General features: G+C 40.2%; 1 protein-coding gene across 1 annotated transcript in view; it reads left to right on the top strand.

Moving 5' to 3' along the window:
- The window catches only part of GIMAP7 (GTPase, IMAP family member 7), a 98,576-nt gene that overhangs the window by 45,154 nt on the left and 37,523 nt on the right, over nucleotides 1-15,899 (top strand). The gene's annotated exons all lie outside the window — the stretch shown is intronic.

The raw sequence follows: 15,899 nt of genomic DNA, 5'->3' as shown, positions 1-15,899 counted from the left end.
GCATTTTAGGTTTCTGGAGCCTGTCGTTATTTCTAGCCTCTGACCACTTCTAATCTTATTTTCATCTGCTTTTTGCCTCTGAGATACTTTTGTATAAAATGTTGTCCTGAGAGTCTCCCTTCCCAGGCCAGGCATTCTGAAAGGAATCCCTGCCTGGGCATCTTTCTGGACAGGGCCACCAAGGTGGTCCTATCTGCTAGGCACATCAGGTGCAAAGTGTCATTATTCTCAAAGAAAAGGAAGCCTTCTCCAGCCATTAAAAATAGGACAGCACATGTTCTCACTCATAGGTGGGTGTTGAACAATGAGAACACATGGGCACAGGGAGGGGAACATCACACACTGTGGTCTGTTGTGGGGTGGTGGATTAGGGGAGGGATGGCCAGGGGCAGGGAGGTTGGGGAGGAATAACACTGGAAGAAACGCCTGATGTAGGTGACAGGGGGATGAAGGCAGCAAACCACCATGGCATGTGTGTATCTATTCGACAGTCCTGCACAATCTGCACATGTATCCCAGAACGTAAAGTACACACACAAAAAGCAGCCAGTGATATCCCCTGGTGAAGGAAGAGCTGAGGAACCCATATATGAATGTAATTATTATTATACCGAAGTGATGATGGATGGAACATATTAGGATACTTTCTGTTGAAGGCAACATTACAGATAAGGGCTTTTCACCAGTATATAACTATAGCCTGGTGTTTTAAAATAATGTGGGGTGGCAGTAATATTAGGACATTTGTTTTTTCACTTCTGACTGTATTTATCTCGTGTTCTGTTTACTGAAGGCTAATACAGGCACACTTTAAAAAAATTCGTATATATTTTTATTTTTTATTTTAAGTAACTATGCAACAACCCTGCATGATCTGCACATGCACCCCAGAACTGTTCTGGGGTGCATGTGCAGATCATGCAGGGTTGTTGCATAGTTACTTACATGGCAAGGTGGTTTGCTGCCTTCTTCCCCCCATCACCTATATCTGGCATTTCTCCCCATGTTATCCCTCCCCAATCTCCCCACCCCACGCTGTTCCTCCCCTAGCTCCCCCAACAGTCCCCAGTGTGTGATGCTCCCCTCTCTGTGTCCATGTGTTCCCATTGTTCAACACCTGCCTGTGAGTGAGAACACATGGTGTTTGATTTTCTGTTCTTGTGACAGTTTGCTGAGAATGATTTCCAGATTCCTTCATGTCCCTACAAAGGACATGAACTCATTGTTTATGGGTGCATAGTATTCCATGGTGTATATGTGCCACATTTTCCTTGTCCAGTCTATCATTGATGGGCATTTGGGTTGGTTCCAAGTCTTTGCTATTGTAAACAGTGCCACAGTGAACATATGTGTGCATGTGTCTTTATAATAGAATGATTTATAATCCTTTGGGCATATACCCAGTAATGGGATTGCTGGGTCAAATGGAATTTCTATTTATAGGTCCTTGAGGAATCGCCACACTGTCTTCCACAATGGTTGAACTAATTTACACTCCCACCAACAGTGTAAAAGTGTTCCTATTTCTCCACATCCTCTCCAGCATCTGTTGCCTCCAGACTTTTTAATGATCCCCATTCTAACTGGCGTGAGATGAGATCTCAGTGTGGTTTTGATTTGAATTTCTCTAATGACCAGTGATGATGAGCATCTTTTTATATGTTTGTTGACCTCATGTATGTCTTCTTTTGAAAAGTGTCTGTCATATCCTTTGCCCACTTTTGAACGGGCTTATTTTTTTCTTGTAAATCTGTTTTAGTTCTTTGTAGATTCTGGATGTCAGCCTGTTGTCAGATGGGTAGATTTCAAAATTTTTTTTCCCATTCTCTTGGTTGCCGGTTCACTCTAATGATTGTTTCTTTGGCTGTGCAGAAGCTCTGGAGTTTAATTAGATCCCATTTGTCTATTTTGGCTTTTGTTGCCAATGCTTTTGGTGTTTTAGTCATGAAGTCCTTGCCTATGCCTATGTCCTGAATGGTTTTGCCTAGGTTTTCTTCTAGGATTTTTATGGTGTTAGATCTTATGTTTAAATCTTTAACCCATCTAGAGTTAATTTTAGTGTAAGGTGTCAGGAAGGGGTCCAGTCTCTCCTTTCTGCACATGGCTAGCCAGTTTTCCCAACACCATTTATTAAACAGGGAATCCTTTCCCCATTGCTTGTTTTTGTCAGGTTTGTCAGAGATCAGATGGTTGTAGATGTGTGGCATTGCTTCCGACCTCTGTTCTGCTCCATTGGTTTATGTCTCTGTTTTGATACCAGTACCATGCTGTTTTGATTACTGTAGCCTTGTAGTATAGTTTGAAGTCAGGTAGCGTGGTGACTCCAGCTTTGTTATTTTTACTTAGGATTGTCTTGGCTATGTGGGCTCTCTTTTGGTTCCATATGAAGCTTAAGGTGGTTTTCTCCAGTTCTGTGAAGAAGGTCATTGGTAGCTTGATGGGGTTAGCATTGAATCTATAAATTACTTTGAGCAGTATGGCAATTTTCACGGTATTGATTCTTCCTAAGCATGAGCATGGAACGTTTTTCCATCTGTTTGTGTCCTCTTTTATTTCATTGAGCAGTGATTTGTAGCTCTCCTCGAAGAGGTCCTTTACATCCTTTTTAGTTGTATTACTAGGTATTTTATTCTCTTTGTAGTAATTGTGAATGGGGTTTTGCTCTGGTTTGGCTCTCTGTTAGTATGTTATTGGTGTATAGGAATGCTTGTGATTTCTACACGTTGATTTTGTATCCTGAGACTTTGCTGATGTTGCTTATCAATTTAAGGAGATATTGGGTTGAAATGATAGGGTTTTCTAAATATACAATAATGTTGTCTGCAAATAGAGACACTTTGACTTCCTCCTTTTCTAATTGAATACCCTTTATTTCGTTTTCTTGCCTGATTTCTCTGGCTAGAACTTCCAATACTATATTGAATAGGAGTGGTGAGAGAGGGCATCCTTGCCTAGTGCCAGATTTCAAAGGGAATGCTTCCAGTTTTTGCCCATTCAGTATGTTATTGGCTGTGGGTTTTTCATAAATAGCTTTTATTATTTTGAGATACATTCCATCAATGCCTAGTTTATTGAGAGTTTTTAGCACAAAGCACTGTTGAATTTTGTTGAAGGCCTTCTCTGCAACTATTGAGATAATCATGTGGTTTTTGTCTTTGGTTCTCTTTATGTGGTGGATTACCTTTATAGACTTGCATATGTTGAACCAGCCTTGCATCCCAGGATGAAGCCTTCTTGACTATGATGGATAAGCTTTTTGGTGTGCTGTTGTAATCGGTTTGCCAGTATTTTATTGAAGATTTTTGCATGTATGTTCATCATGGATATTTTCTTTTTTTGTTGAGTATCTGCCAGGTTTTGGTATCAGGTTGATGTTAGTCTCATAAAATGATTTGGAAAGGCTTCCCTCTTTTTGGATTGTGTCAAATAGTTTCAGAAGAAGTGGTAACAGCTCCTCATTGTATGTCTTGTAGAATTCAACTGTGAACCCGTCTGGATGTGGACTTTTTTTGGGAGGTGGGCTATTAATTGCTGCCTCAACTTCAGCCCTTGTTATTTGTCTATTCAGGGTTTCAACGTCTTCCTGGTTTAGTCTTGGGAGGGTGCAAGTGTCCAGGAATTTATCCATTTCTTCCAGGCTTATTGGTTTATGTGCATAGTGTTGTTTTGCATCTATTTGATTATTCTGTCTTTTCTTTTTTATTAATCTGGCTAGGAGCCTGTCTGTTTCGTTGATCTTTTCAAAAAACCAGCTCCTGGATTTATTGATTTCTTTGAAGTTTTTTTTTTTTGTGTGTGTGTTTCTGTCTCCTTCAGTTCTGCTCTGATCTTAGTTATTTCTTGTCTTCTGCTAGGTTTTGAGTTTTTTTTAATCTTCCTCCTCTAGCTCTTTCAATTTTGATGATAGGGTGTCGATTTTAGATCTTTCCTTGCTTCTCATGTGGGCATTTATTGCTATGAATTTCCCTCTAGACACTGCTTTAAATGTGTCCCAGAGATTCTGGCATGTTGTGTCTTCATTCTCATTGGTTTTGAAGAACAATTTTATTTCTGCCTTCATTTCATTGTTTATCCATTTGACCTTCAGGAGTAAGTTGGTCAGTTTCCATGAAGTTGTGTGGTTCTGAGTTAGTTTTTAAATCCTGTGTTCTAATTTGATTGTACTGTGGTCTAAAAGACTGTTTGTTATGATTTCCATTTTTTTTGTATTTGCTGAGGAGTGATTTACTTCCAATTATTTTGTCAATTTTAGAGTAAGTGCAATGTGGTTCTGAAAAGAATGTATATTCTTTGGCCTTTGGGTGGAGATTTTTGTAGATCTCTATTAGGTCCACTTGGTCTAGATGTGATTTCAAGTCCTGGATATCCTGTTAATTTTCTGTCTTGTTGATCTGTCTAATATTGACAGTGGAGTGTTAAAGTCTCCCATTATTATTGTGCAGAAGTCTAAGTCTCTTTGTAAGTCATTAAGAACTTGCTTTACATACCTGGGTGCTCCTGTATTGGGTGTGTATATATTTAGGATCATTAGCTCTTCTTGTTGTATCGATCCTTTTACCATTATGTAATGACCTTCTTTGTCTCTTTTGATCTTTGTTGGTTTAAAGTACACTGTATCAGAGACTAGGATTGCAACTCCTGCTTTTTTTTGCTCTCAATTTGCTTGCTAAATCTTCTTCCATCCCTTTATTTTGAGCCTATGTGTGTCCTTTCACATGAAATGGGTTTCCTGAACACAGCACACTGATGGGTCTTGACTTTTTATCCAATTTGCCAGTCTGTGTCTTTTGATTGGGGCATTTAGCCCATTTACATTTAAGGTTAATACTGTTATGTATGAATTTGATCCTGCCATTTTGATGCTGGAGGGTTGTTTTGCTCATGAGTTGATGCAGTTACTTCATTGTGTCAATGGTCTTTACCATCTGGTATGTTTTTGGAGTGGCTGGTACTGCTTGTTCCTTTCCATGTTTAGTGGTTCTTTCAGGAGCTCTTGTAAGGCAGGCCTGGTGGTGACAAAAATCTCTCAGCATTTGGTTGTCCATAAAGGGTTTTATTTCTCCTTCGCTACTGAAGCTTCATTTGGTTGGATTTGAAACTCTAGGTTGAAAGTTCTTTTCTTTAAGGGTGTTGAATATTGGCCCCCACTCTCTTCTGGCTTGTAGGATTTCTGCTGAAAGATCCACTTTGAATCTGATGGGCTTCCCTTTGTGTGTAACCCGACCTTTCTCTCTGGCTGCCCTTAGCATTTTTTCCTTCATTTCTACCCTGGTGAATCTGACGACTAGGTGCTTTGGGGTTGCTCTTCTTGAGGAATATCTTTGTGGTGTTCTATGTATTTCCTGGACTTGAATATTGGCCTGCCTTGCTAGGTTGGGGAAGTTTTTCTGGATAATATCCTGAAGAGTGTTTTCCAGCTTGAATTTGTTCTCCCCATCACATTCAGGTACACCTATCAAATGTAGATTAGGACCTTTCACATAATCCCGTATTTCTTGGAGGCTTTGTTCATTTCTTTTCACTCTTTTTTCTCTAATCTTGCTTTCTCATTTTATTTCATTGACTTTATCTTCAATCACTGATATCCTTTCTTCTGCTTGGCCAATTGAGCTATTGAAACTTGTGTATGCTTTGTGGAGTTCTCATGTTGTGTTTTTCAGCTTCATCAAGTCATTTATGTTCTTCTCTAAGCTGGTTATTCTAGTTAGCATTTTGTCTAACCTTTTTTTTCCCCCCAGGTTCTTTGTTTCTTTGCTTTGGGTTAGAACATGTTCCTTTAGCTCAGAGAAGTTTGTTATTATCCACCTTCTGAAGCCTGCTTCTGTCAATTCATCAGACTCATTCTCCATCCAGCTTTGTTTCCTTGCTGGTGAGGAGTTGTGATCCCTTGAGGGAGGAGAGCCTTCTGGTTTTGGGTGTTTTCATCCTTTTTTCACTGGTTTCTTCCCATCTTCATGGAATTATCTACCTGTTGTCTTTGTAGTTGGTGACTTTCAGATGGGGTCTCTGAGTGGACATCCTTTTTGTTGATGTTGATGCTATTTCTTTCTGTTTTTTAGTTTTCCTCAAACAGTCAGGCCCCTTTGCTGCAGGACTGCTGGAGATCCACTCCAGACCCTGCTTGCCTGTGAATCACCTGTGGGGGCTGAAGAACAGCAAGGGTTGCTGCCAGTTTCTTCTGTTATCTTCATCCCAGAAGGGTACCCTCCAGATGTCAGCCAGAGCTCTCCTTTATGAGGTGCCTTTTTGGATATATTGGGATCAGGGAGCTGCTTCAGGAGACAGTCTGTCTCTTATCAGAGCTCAGGTGCTGTACTGGAAGCTCTGTTGTTCTGTTCAGAGCAGCTGGGCAGGTATGTTTGAGTCTGCTGCAGCAGAACTCATAACCACCTCTTTTCCCAGGTGCTCTGTCCTAGGAAGGTGGGCTTTATTTATAAGTTCCTGATGTGCTGCTGCCTTTTTTCAGAGATGCCCTGCCCTGCAAGGAGGTAGCCTAGTCACAGTCTGATAGCAGAGGTGTTGCTGAGCTGCCACAGGCCCTGCTCAGCTGCTATGTAAACTTCCTTGTGGTTTTATTTACAGAAGTACAGTTAGAACTGCCTTGGTAGTGGTGGGCTACCTCGGTAATGGCAGACACCCTTCCCCCAACAGAGCTTGACCATCCAGGTCCTGCTGCACTTGCTGCAAAACTTTGAAGTCAGAGCTTTTCAGATTACTGGTCTTTGTGGGGTGGGACACACCGAGCCAGATCACCTAGTTCCCTGCTTTTGGCCCCCTCTTTTTCAGTTGAATGGGTGGCTCTGTCTCCCAAGTGTTCCAGGTGCCAGCTGAAACAGCTGCTCAGAGTTGTGTGATTTTCTTTTTGTGGAAATCAGTGGCACTGGCTGAACCAGCAGTGCTGGAAACTCATGGAGTTTTCAGCCCAGAAATCTCCTGGTCTGTAGGCAGTAAAAACTGCAGGAGATGTACAGTATCTGAAACGGAGTGCTGGAGTAGATGGAAAAGCCCCTGATGGCCTCCACTGGGTAGGGAGTGGGGTCCTCTGGGGATTGCACTTCCTGGGTGAGGCAACTGCCTTGGCTCACCCTTCCTGGGCTACACCCACTGTGCCACCAGTCCCGTTGAGATGTACCTGGTACCTCATTTGGAAATGCAGCGATAACTCACCCTCTGCACAGCTCTCACTGGGAACTGCACTCCAGAGCTGTTCCTATTTGGCCATCTTGCTCCACCCCCCTGCCAAATCTTGCATTCCTAAGATAAATTCCAGTTGGTCATGGTGTCTACTCCTTTTTATAGATTGCTTAATTTTCTTTGCTGGTATTTTTGTGAGGATTTTTTGAATCTGTAGTTATAAGAGATAATGACATGTGTTTTTTTTCTTTACTTGTGGTGTATTTTTCTGGTTTGGTATCAGGATAATACCTGATACTGGCATCATAGAATGAGTTGGGAAGTGTTCTTCCTCTTGTTAATTTTTGTATTTGTGAAGAAATGGTGAAAAAATTTGCGAAGAAATGGTATAATTATTCTTTTTAAGTTTTTTTATTATACTTTAATTTCTGGGGTACATGTGCAGATCTTGCAGGATTGTTGTATAGGTATACACATGCCATGGTGGTTTGCTGCCTCTATCCTTTCTCTCCTTCATCAGGTGTTTCTCCCAATGCTATCCCTCCCCAGTCTCTCCACCCCTTGATATCCCTTCCCTAGCTCCCCACCCCCCACCCCCCAACAGACCCCATTGTATGATATTCCCCTCCCTGTGTCCATGTGTTCTCATTGTTCAACACTCGCCTATGAGTGAGAACATGCTGTGTTTGGTTTTCTGTTCTTGTGTCAGTTTGCTGAGAATGATGGTTTCCAGATTCATCCATGTCCCTGCAAAGGACATGAATTCATACTTTTTTATGGCTGCATAGTATTCCATGGTGTATATGTGCCACATTTTCTTTATCCAGTTTATCATTGATGGGCATTTGGGTTGGTTCCAGGTCTTTGCTATTGTGAACAGTGCTGCAATGAATATACATGTGCATGTGTCTTTATAATAGAATGATTTATAATCCTTTGGGTATATACTCAGTAATAGGATTGCTGGGTCAAATGGTATTTCTATTTCTAGATCCTTGAGGAGTTGCCACACTGTCTTCCACAATGGTTGAACTAATTTACTTAACTGTTTTGTAGAATCACTAGTGAAGCCATCTGGGCTTGGGTTTTCTTTGTAGGTAACTTTTAAAATTATAAATTGAATCTACGTGTTATAGGTCTATAATGTACTATGGAAGTAGAAATCCTGTCAGTAATTTTAGATCAAACTTTGATCACATTGCCAACTCCTCTGTTCTTCTTGTTGGTTGCATTGATTTTTGTAGAGGTTTATTTTTCACTTTTTGTTGTTATTTATTGTATTAGAATATGAAATTGCTAAATTTACTATATCTATCTGTAACTCCTTTCTTCCACTAAAGGCAAATGTGTTATGCTTATAAAGATAAGAGAACTGCTGGTGTCTCTTTATATTTCCAAATCGTCATTTACAATATTTCACAGCTTAGAAATGCATCATTTGTGTGCATATATATATATAACTTTAAGTTCTGGGGTACATGTGTAGAATGTGCAGATTTGTTACATAGGTATACACGTGCCACAGTAGTTTGCTGCATCCATTCCCCTGTCATCTACATTAGGTATTTCAACTAATGTTATCCCTCCTCAATACCCCCACCCTCTGCTATCCCTCCTCTAGGTCCCCCATCTCCCGACAGGCCCCGGTATGTGATGTTCCCCTCCCTGTGTCCATGTGTTCTCATTGTTCCCCACCCACTTATGAGTGAGAACATGTGGTGTTTGGTTTTCTGTTCTCATGTCATTTAAATAGTGTTTTCAAATTATCTGTCTTCACAATGAACAATGACAAAAAACAATGAGTTTGCTCAACTGTTTATTAGCTATTTAAGTTTTCAGAACTTCATTGTTAGTATTTAGAAAAGTAGCAACACCCGTAAGCATCTGTTCCAATTTAGAGCAAATTTTATTTTGTTCAGCTCACGTCAGAATCAAAAATGATAATGATTGCACCTCTGAATGAGGCACTGGTGTCGGTCTGGAGACTCAGAGGAAAACTTTTCTGCTTTATCTCTGGGCCAGCACCAACTGGAAGAGGGACCAAAGAAGGAGACAGAGCAGAGTTCAATGCAATCTCCATGGTGGTATTTCTTGGTGGCCCAGTCTGCCTCTTTCAATTTTTTTCTGAACACTTTAGCAGATACAAAGATAGAGACATGGGCCTTTTAGCATAACATTTCTAGCCTGTGATACGACCACAACCTTAAGTGATGGGTAAGACAGAATGGGGAGGAGGTAATGCAGGAAATGGCTGTGGCTGAGGCAGGCTGTGTTTGTTTTTTAAATGAATGAGTGAATTTACAATAAATCATCTTGTAGCTCATTTCTTGAAGATATAAGAGATTATGGGAAACACAAAAGGAAAGCATGTTAAATTGAAAACAAAATGAGGAAATGAAGATAATAGCAGAATTTGTGCAAACCTAAATAAATCCTAGAGAGAAGAAAAGTTACTGAATGCCATCTGGTGGCTATGACAACCTCTTAGTTCCTTCCCCAGTTTCTATTCTCCTAAGCATCTTTTGCTTCCACCATTAGTATTATGGAATGGCTAAGAATTCGGGAGTGAATAAGCAAATCCTAGATTTTAGAGGGGTGGGGCTAAAAAGACTATATAACAAGTATGGAAGGAATCTGGGGTGTGTCGAGAATAGCAGAAACCTGTGGAAGAAAAATGCCTGCTTCCTTACTTCTTGCTTCCTTGGCTGTTCTGTGCCAAGTGATAAATAAAGCTGGTATCTGTAATTGTCTATACATTACTCATATGACTATAGGGACTCAACAGCACTGGAAGAAGAGGGCTTGTACTAATAATATTGCTCCCTCACATCAGACTCCTCAAGACAAGTCCTAGAATTGGTCTGTTTCTTGTGGTCTCCCTTTGAGGATCATTGTTCTCTGTACCACATTGTAGGTATGTTCTGACCAATATCTGAGAAGTACTGTGGGTAGGGAGGGCGTGATTTGAGAGAGTCTAGGAATTCCTGCTCATCGGGTAAGGCCTAAAAATACTGGGGATTAGTAAGGTCATTTTCCCCCTTAAAGCCATAGATATTACTAGTGGCAGAATCAGACAACACATACTTTTCCACCGACACTGCATTTCATATATTAATGGGAGACATCCAGTGCTGATATGCTAACATGGGAATCTACTACTGAAGCTCATGGAACAAAACAGGTGTCTTTGGGCTAACAAAAGGATACTTCTTACTCTTAAATGACTCAGATAAAGTTGGTAATCCTGTGCTGACAGTGTTGCCCAGGGAGAAGTCTCCTGTACACTTAAATGCATTAAAGCTTGTTTTGTTTTATTTTAAGGGATAACAGCCTCCTCTTTTCTCTAATGACAAAACAACTGATTTGATATAAATTGGGAATTCTGTAAGAGTACGCATTTGGCTCTTGCTGGGGAGACTGGGACATGCTTTTAGGCAGGGGTGGCCTTATAACCTGCTCAGCAATTCCTGTCTCAACTGTCTGTCTGCTCCTCATAGGATTCAAAGGCCTTATTTGCACACCTTAATTTCCTATGTCTCTCTTTAAAGGCAAAACTTATTTTGTCTTGGTGCATATAATTTTATGATGAAAGTTAAACACTTCTGCAAAAGGATCTATTTTGGAAAGGGTAAAGTAAAGGGGAGTAGGTTGAAGGTAGCTGCAGAGTCAGAGAGACCTAGTAAATGAAAAGTCCCTGAGGAAGTCACAGGTACTAAAATGACCTTTGGAGAAAGCCACCGCTGCTTCCATCATCGGTGAAACTTTCCTTTCCATCTGGGCCAGATGAGTGAGTGAGGAATGAGGAAGGATGTACAGGTGCACTCCATTTATTGTACCTCACTTCATTGCACTTTGTAGATGATGCACTTTTTACAAATTGAAGATTTGTGGCAACCCTGCATCAAACAAGTCTGTTGATGCCATTTTCCCAACAACAGGTGTTCACTTTTTGTGTCTGTGTCACTTTTTGACAATTCTCACAGTATTTCAAACGTTTTCATTATTATTATCTGTCATAATGATTTGGGATCAGTGATCTATGATGTCACTATTGTAATTGGTTTGGGATGCCACAAACTGCGCCTTATAAGATGGTGAACTTAATTGACTGATGTGTATTCTGACTGCTTCACCATGCATCAGTTCCTCCCCTCTCACCCTTGTCTCAGGCTTTCTTGTTTCTTGACACAACAATATTGAAATCAAGTCAATTAATAACCGTACAGTAGCCTCTAGGTGTTCACATGAAAGGCAGAATCACACATTTCCCATCTTAAATTAAAAGCTAGAAATGATTAAGCTTAGTGGGGAAGGGATGTGAAAAGCTGAGATAGGCTGAAAGCTAGACCTCTTGCACCAAACAATTAGTCAAGTTTGAATGCAAAGGAAAAGTTATTGAAGGAAATTAGAAATGCTACTCCAGTGAATACATGAATGATAAGAAAGCGACAAGCTACCAATGACTTTCTCCACAGAACTAGAAAAAACCACTTTAAACTTATATGGAATCACAAGAGAGCCCACATAGCTGAGACAATCCTAAGCAAAAAGAAGAAAGCCGGAAACATCATACTGCCAGACTTCAAACTGTACTATAAGGCCACAATAATCAAAACATGCTACACCATACAAGCATGATACTTGTACCAAACAGAGATGTAGACCAAGGAAACAGAACAGAGGCCTCAGAAGCAACACCACATATCCACAACCATCTAATCTTTGACAAACCTCACAAAAATAAGCAATGGAGAAAGAACTCCATTTTTTTTTTCTTTTTTATTGCATTTTAGGTTTTGGGGTACATGTGCAGAACGTGCAAAATAGTTGCATAGGTACACACATGGCACTGTGTTTTGCTGCCTTCCTCCCCTTCACCCACATTTGGCATTTCTCCCCAGGCTATCCCTCCCCAGCTCCCCACCTCCGCTGTCCCTCCCCATTCCCCCCAATAGACCACGATGTGTAGTATTCCCTTCCCTGTGTCCATATGTTCTCATTTTTCCTCACCGGCCTATGAGTGAGAATATGTGGTATTTCATTTCCTGTTCTTGTGTCAGTTTGCTGAGAATGATGTTCTCCAGATTCATCCATGTCCCTACAAAGAACACAAACTCATCGTTTTTGATTGCTGCATAGTATTCCATGGTGTATATGTGCCACATTTTGCCAGTCCAGTCTATCATCGATGGGCATTTGGCTTGGTTCCAGGTCTTTGCCATTGTAAGCAGTGCTGCAATGAACATTCGTGTGCATGTGTCCTTATACTAGAACGATTTATAGTCCTTTGGATATATACCCAGTAATGGGATTGCTGGGTCAAATGGAATTTCTATTTCTAAGACCTTGATGAATCGCCACACTGTCTTCCACAATGGTTGAACTAATTTACACTCCCACCAGCAGTGTAAAAGTGTTCCTATTTCTCCACATCCTCTCCAGCATCTGTTGTCTCCAGATTTTTTAATGATCGCCATTCTAACTGGTGTGAGATGGTATCTCAATGTGGTTTTGATTTGCATCTCTCTAATGACTAGTGATGATGAGCATTTTTTCATATGTTTGTTGGCCTCATGTATGTCTTCTTTTGTAAAGTGTCTGTTCATATCCTTTGCCCATTTTTGAATGGGCTTGTTTGTTTTTTCCTGTAAATCTGTTTGAGTTCTTTGTAAATTCTGGATATCAGCCCATTGTCAGATGGGTAAACTGCAAAAATTTTTTCCCATTCTGTTGGTTGCTGATTCACTCTAGTGACTGTTTCTTTCACCGTGCAGAAGCTGTGGAGTTTGATAAGGTCCCATTTGTCTATTTTGGCTTTTGTTGCCAATGCTTTTGGTGTTTTGGCCATGAAGTCTTTGGCTACTCCTATGTCCTGAATGGTTTTGCCTAGGTTTTCTTCTAGAGTTTTTATGGTGCCAGGTCTTATGTTTAAGTCTTTAATCCATCTGGAGTTAATTTTAGTGTAAGGTGTCAGGAAGGGGTCCAGTTTCTGCTTTCTGCACATGGCTAGCCAGTTTTCCCAACACCATTTGTTAAACAGGGAATCCTTTCCCCATTGCTTGTTTTTGTCAGCTTTATCAAAGATTGTATGGTTGTAGATAAGTTGTGTTGCCTTCAATGCCTCTGTTCTGTTCCATTGGTCTATATCTCTGTTTTGGTACCAGTACCATGCTGTTTTGATTACTGTAGCCTTGTAGTATAGTTTGAAGTCCGGTAGTGTGATGCTTCCTGCTGTGTTCTTTTTGCTTAGAATTGACTTGGCTATGCGGGCTGTCTTTTGGTTCCATATGAAGTTCATGGTGGATTTTTCCAGTTCTGTGAAGAAAGTCAATGGTAGCTTGATGGGGATAGCATTGATTCTGTAAATTACTTTGGGCAGTATGGACATTTTCACGATATTGATTCTTCCTAACCATGAACATGGAATGTTTCTCCATCTGTTTGTGTCCTCTCTTATTTTGTTGAGCAGTGGTTTGTAGTTTTCCTTGAAGAGGTCCCTTACATTCTTTGTAAATTGTATTCCTAGGTATTTTACTGTTTTTGTAGCAATTGTGAATGGCAGTTCGTTCTTGCTTTGGCTCTCTTCAAGTCTGTTATTGCTGTATAGGAATACTTGTGATTTTTGCACGCTGATTTTATATCCTGAGACTTTTCTGAAGTTGCTTATCAGTTTCAGGAGTTTTTGGGTGAGACAATGGGGTCTTCTAGGTATACTATCATGTCGTCTGCAAATAGAGACAATTTGGCTTCCTTCTTTCCTATTTGAATACGCTTTATTTCTTTTTCTTGCCTGATTGCTCTGGCTAGAACTTCCAGTACTATATTGAATAGGAGTGGTGAGAGAGGGCATCCTTGTCTAGTGCCAGATTTCAAAGGGAATGCTTCCAGTTTTTGCCCATTCAGTATGATATTGGCTGTTGGTTTGTCATAAATAGCTTTTATTACTTTGAGATACGTTCCATCAATACCGAGTTTATTGAGGGTTTTTAGCATAAAGGGCTGTTGAATTTTGTCAGATGCCTTCTCTGCATCAATTGAGATAATCATGTGGTTTTTGTTTTTGTTTCTGTTTATATGGTGAATTAAGTTTATAGACTTGCATATGTTGGACCAGCCTTGCATCCCCAGGATGAATCATACTTGATCATGATGGATAAGTTTTTTGATGTGCTGTTGCAATCGGTTTGCCAGTATTTTATTGAAGATTTTTGCATCTATGTTCGTCATGGATGTTGGCCTGAAGTTTTCTTTTCTTGTTGAGTCTCTGCCGGGTTTTGGTATCAGGATGATGTTGGTCTTATAAAATGATTTGGGAAGAGTTTCCTATTTTTGGATTATTTGAAAGAGTTTCAGAAGGAATGGTACCAGCTCCTCTTTGTGTGTCTGGTAGAATTCAGCTGTAAACCCATCTGGACCTGGGCTTTTTTTTGTGTGGTGGGCTCTTAATTGCTGCCTCTACTTCAGACCCTGTTATTGGTCTATTTATAGTTTTGGCTTCCTCCTGGTTTAGACTTGAGAGGACATAGATGTCCAGGAATTTATCCATTTCTTCCAGGTTTACTAGTTTATGTGCATAGAGTTGTTTGTAGTATTCTCTGATGATGGTTTGAATTTCTTTGGAATCTGTGGTGATTTCCCCTTTATTGTTTTTTATTGCATCTATTTGGTTGTTCTCTCTTTTCTTTTTAATCAGTCTGGCTAGTGGTCTGTCTATTTTGTTGATCTTTTCAAAAAACCAGCTCTTGGATTTATTGATTTTTTGAAGGGTTTTTCGTGTCTCTATCTCCTTCAGTTCTGCTCTGATCTTAGTTATTTCTTGTTTTCTGCTAGGCTTTAAGTTTTTCTGATCTTGCTCCTCTAGCTCTTTCAATTTTGATGATAGGTGTCAATTTTGGATCTCTCCACTTTTCTCATGTGGGCACTTATTGCTATATATTTTCCTCTAGAGACTGCTTTAAATGTGTCCCAGAGATTCTGGTATGTTTTGTCTTCATTCTCATTGGTTTTGAAAAACTTCTTTATTTCTGCCTTCATTTCATGTTTATCCAATCAACATTCAAGAGCCAGTTGTTCTGTTTCCATGAATCTGTGCGGTTCTGAGTTTGTTTCTGAATTCTGAGTTCTAACTTGATTGCACTATGGTCTGAGAGACGGTTTGTTATGATGTCAGTTGTTTTGCATTTGCTGAGGAGTGCTTTACTTCCAATTATGTGGTCAATTTTAGAGTAGGTGTGATGTGGTGCTGAGAAGAATGTATATTCTGTGGATTTGGGGTGGAGAGTTCTGTAAATGTCTATCAGGTTTGCTTGTTCCAGGTCTGAGTTCAAGCCCTGGATATCCTTGTTAATTTTCTGTCTGGTTGGTCTGTCTAATATTGACAGTGGGGTGTTAAAGTCTCCCACTATTATTGTGTGGGAGTCTAAGTCTCTTTGTAAGTTGTTAAGAACTTGCCTTATATATCTGGGTGCTCCTGTATTGGGTCCATATATATTTAGGATTGTTAGCTCTTCTTGTTGTATCGACCCTTTTACCATTATATAATGACCTTCTTTTGATCTTTGTTGCTTTAAAGTCTATTTTATCAGAGATAAGAATTGCAACTCCCCCTCCTTTTTTGCTCTCCGTTTGCTTGGTAAATCTTCCTCCATCCCTTTATTTTGAGCCTTTGTGTATCCTTGCATGTGAGATGGGTTTCCTGGATACAGCACACTGATGGGTTTTGGATTTTTATCCAATTTGCCAGTCTGTGTCTTTTGATTGGTGCA

Source organism: Callithrix jacchus, chromosome 11 (assembly GCF_049354715.1).
Source record: "Callithrix jacchus isolate 240 chromosome 11, calJac240_pri, whole genome shotgun sequence".
Classification (NCBI taxonomy): domain Eukaryota; kingdom Metazoa; phylum Chordata; class Mammalia; order Primates; family Cebidae; genus Callithrix; species Callithrix jacchus.
This window is presented reverse-complemented; position numbering and strand designations above follow the sequence as displayed.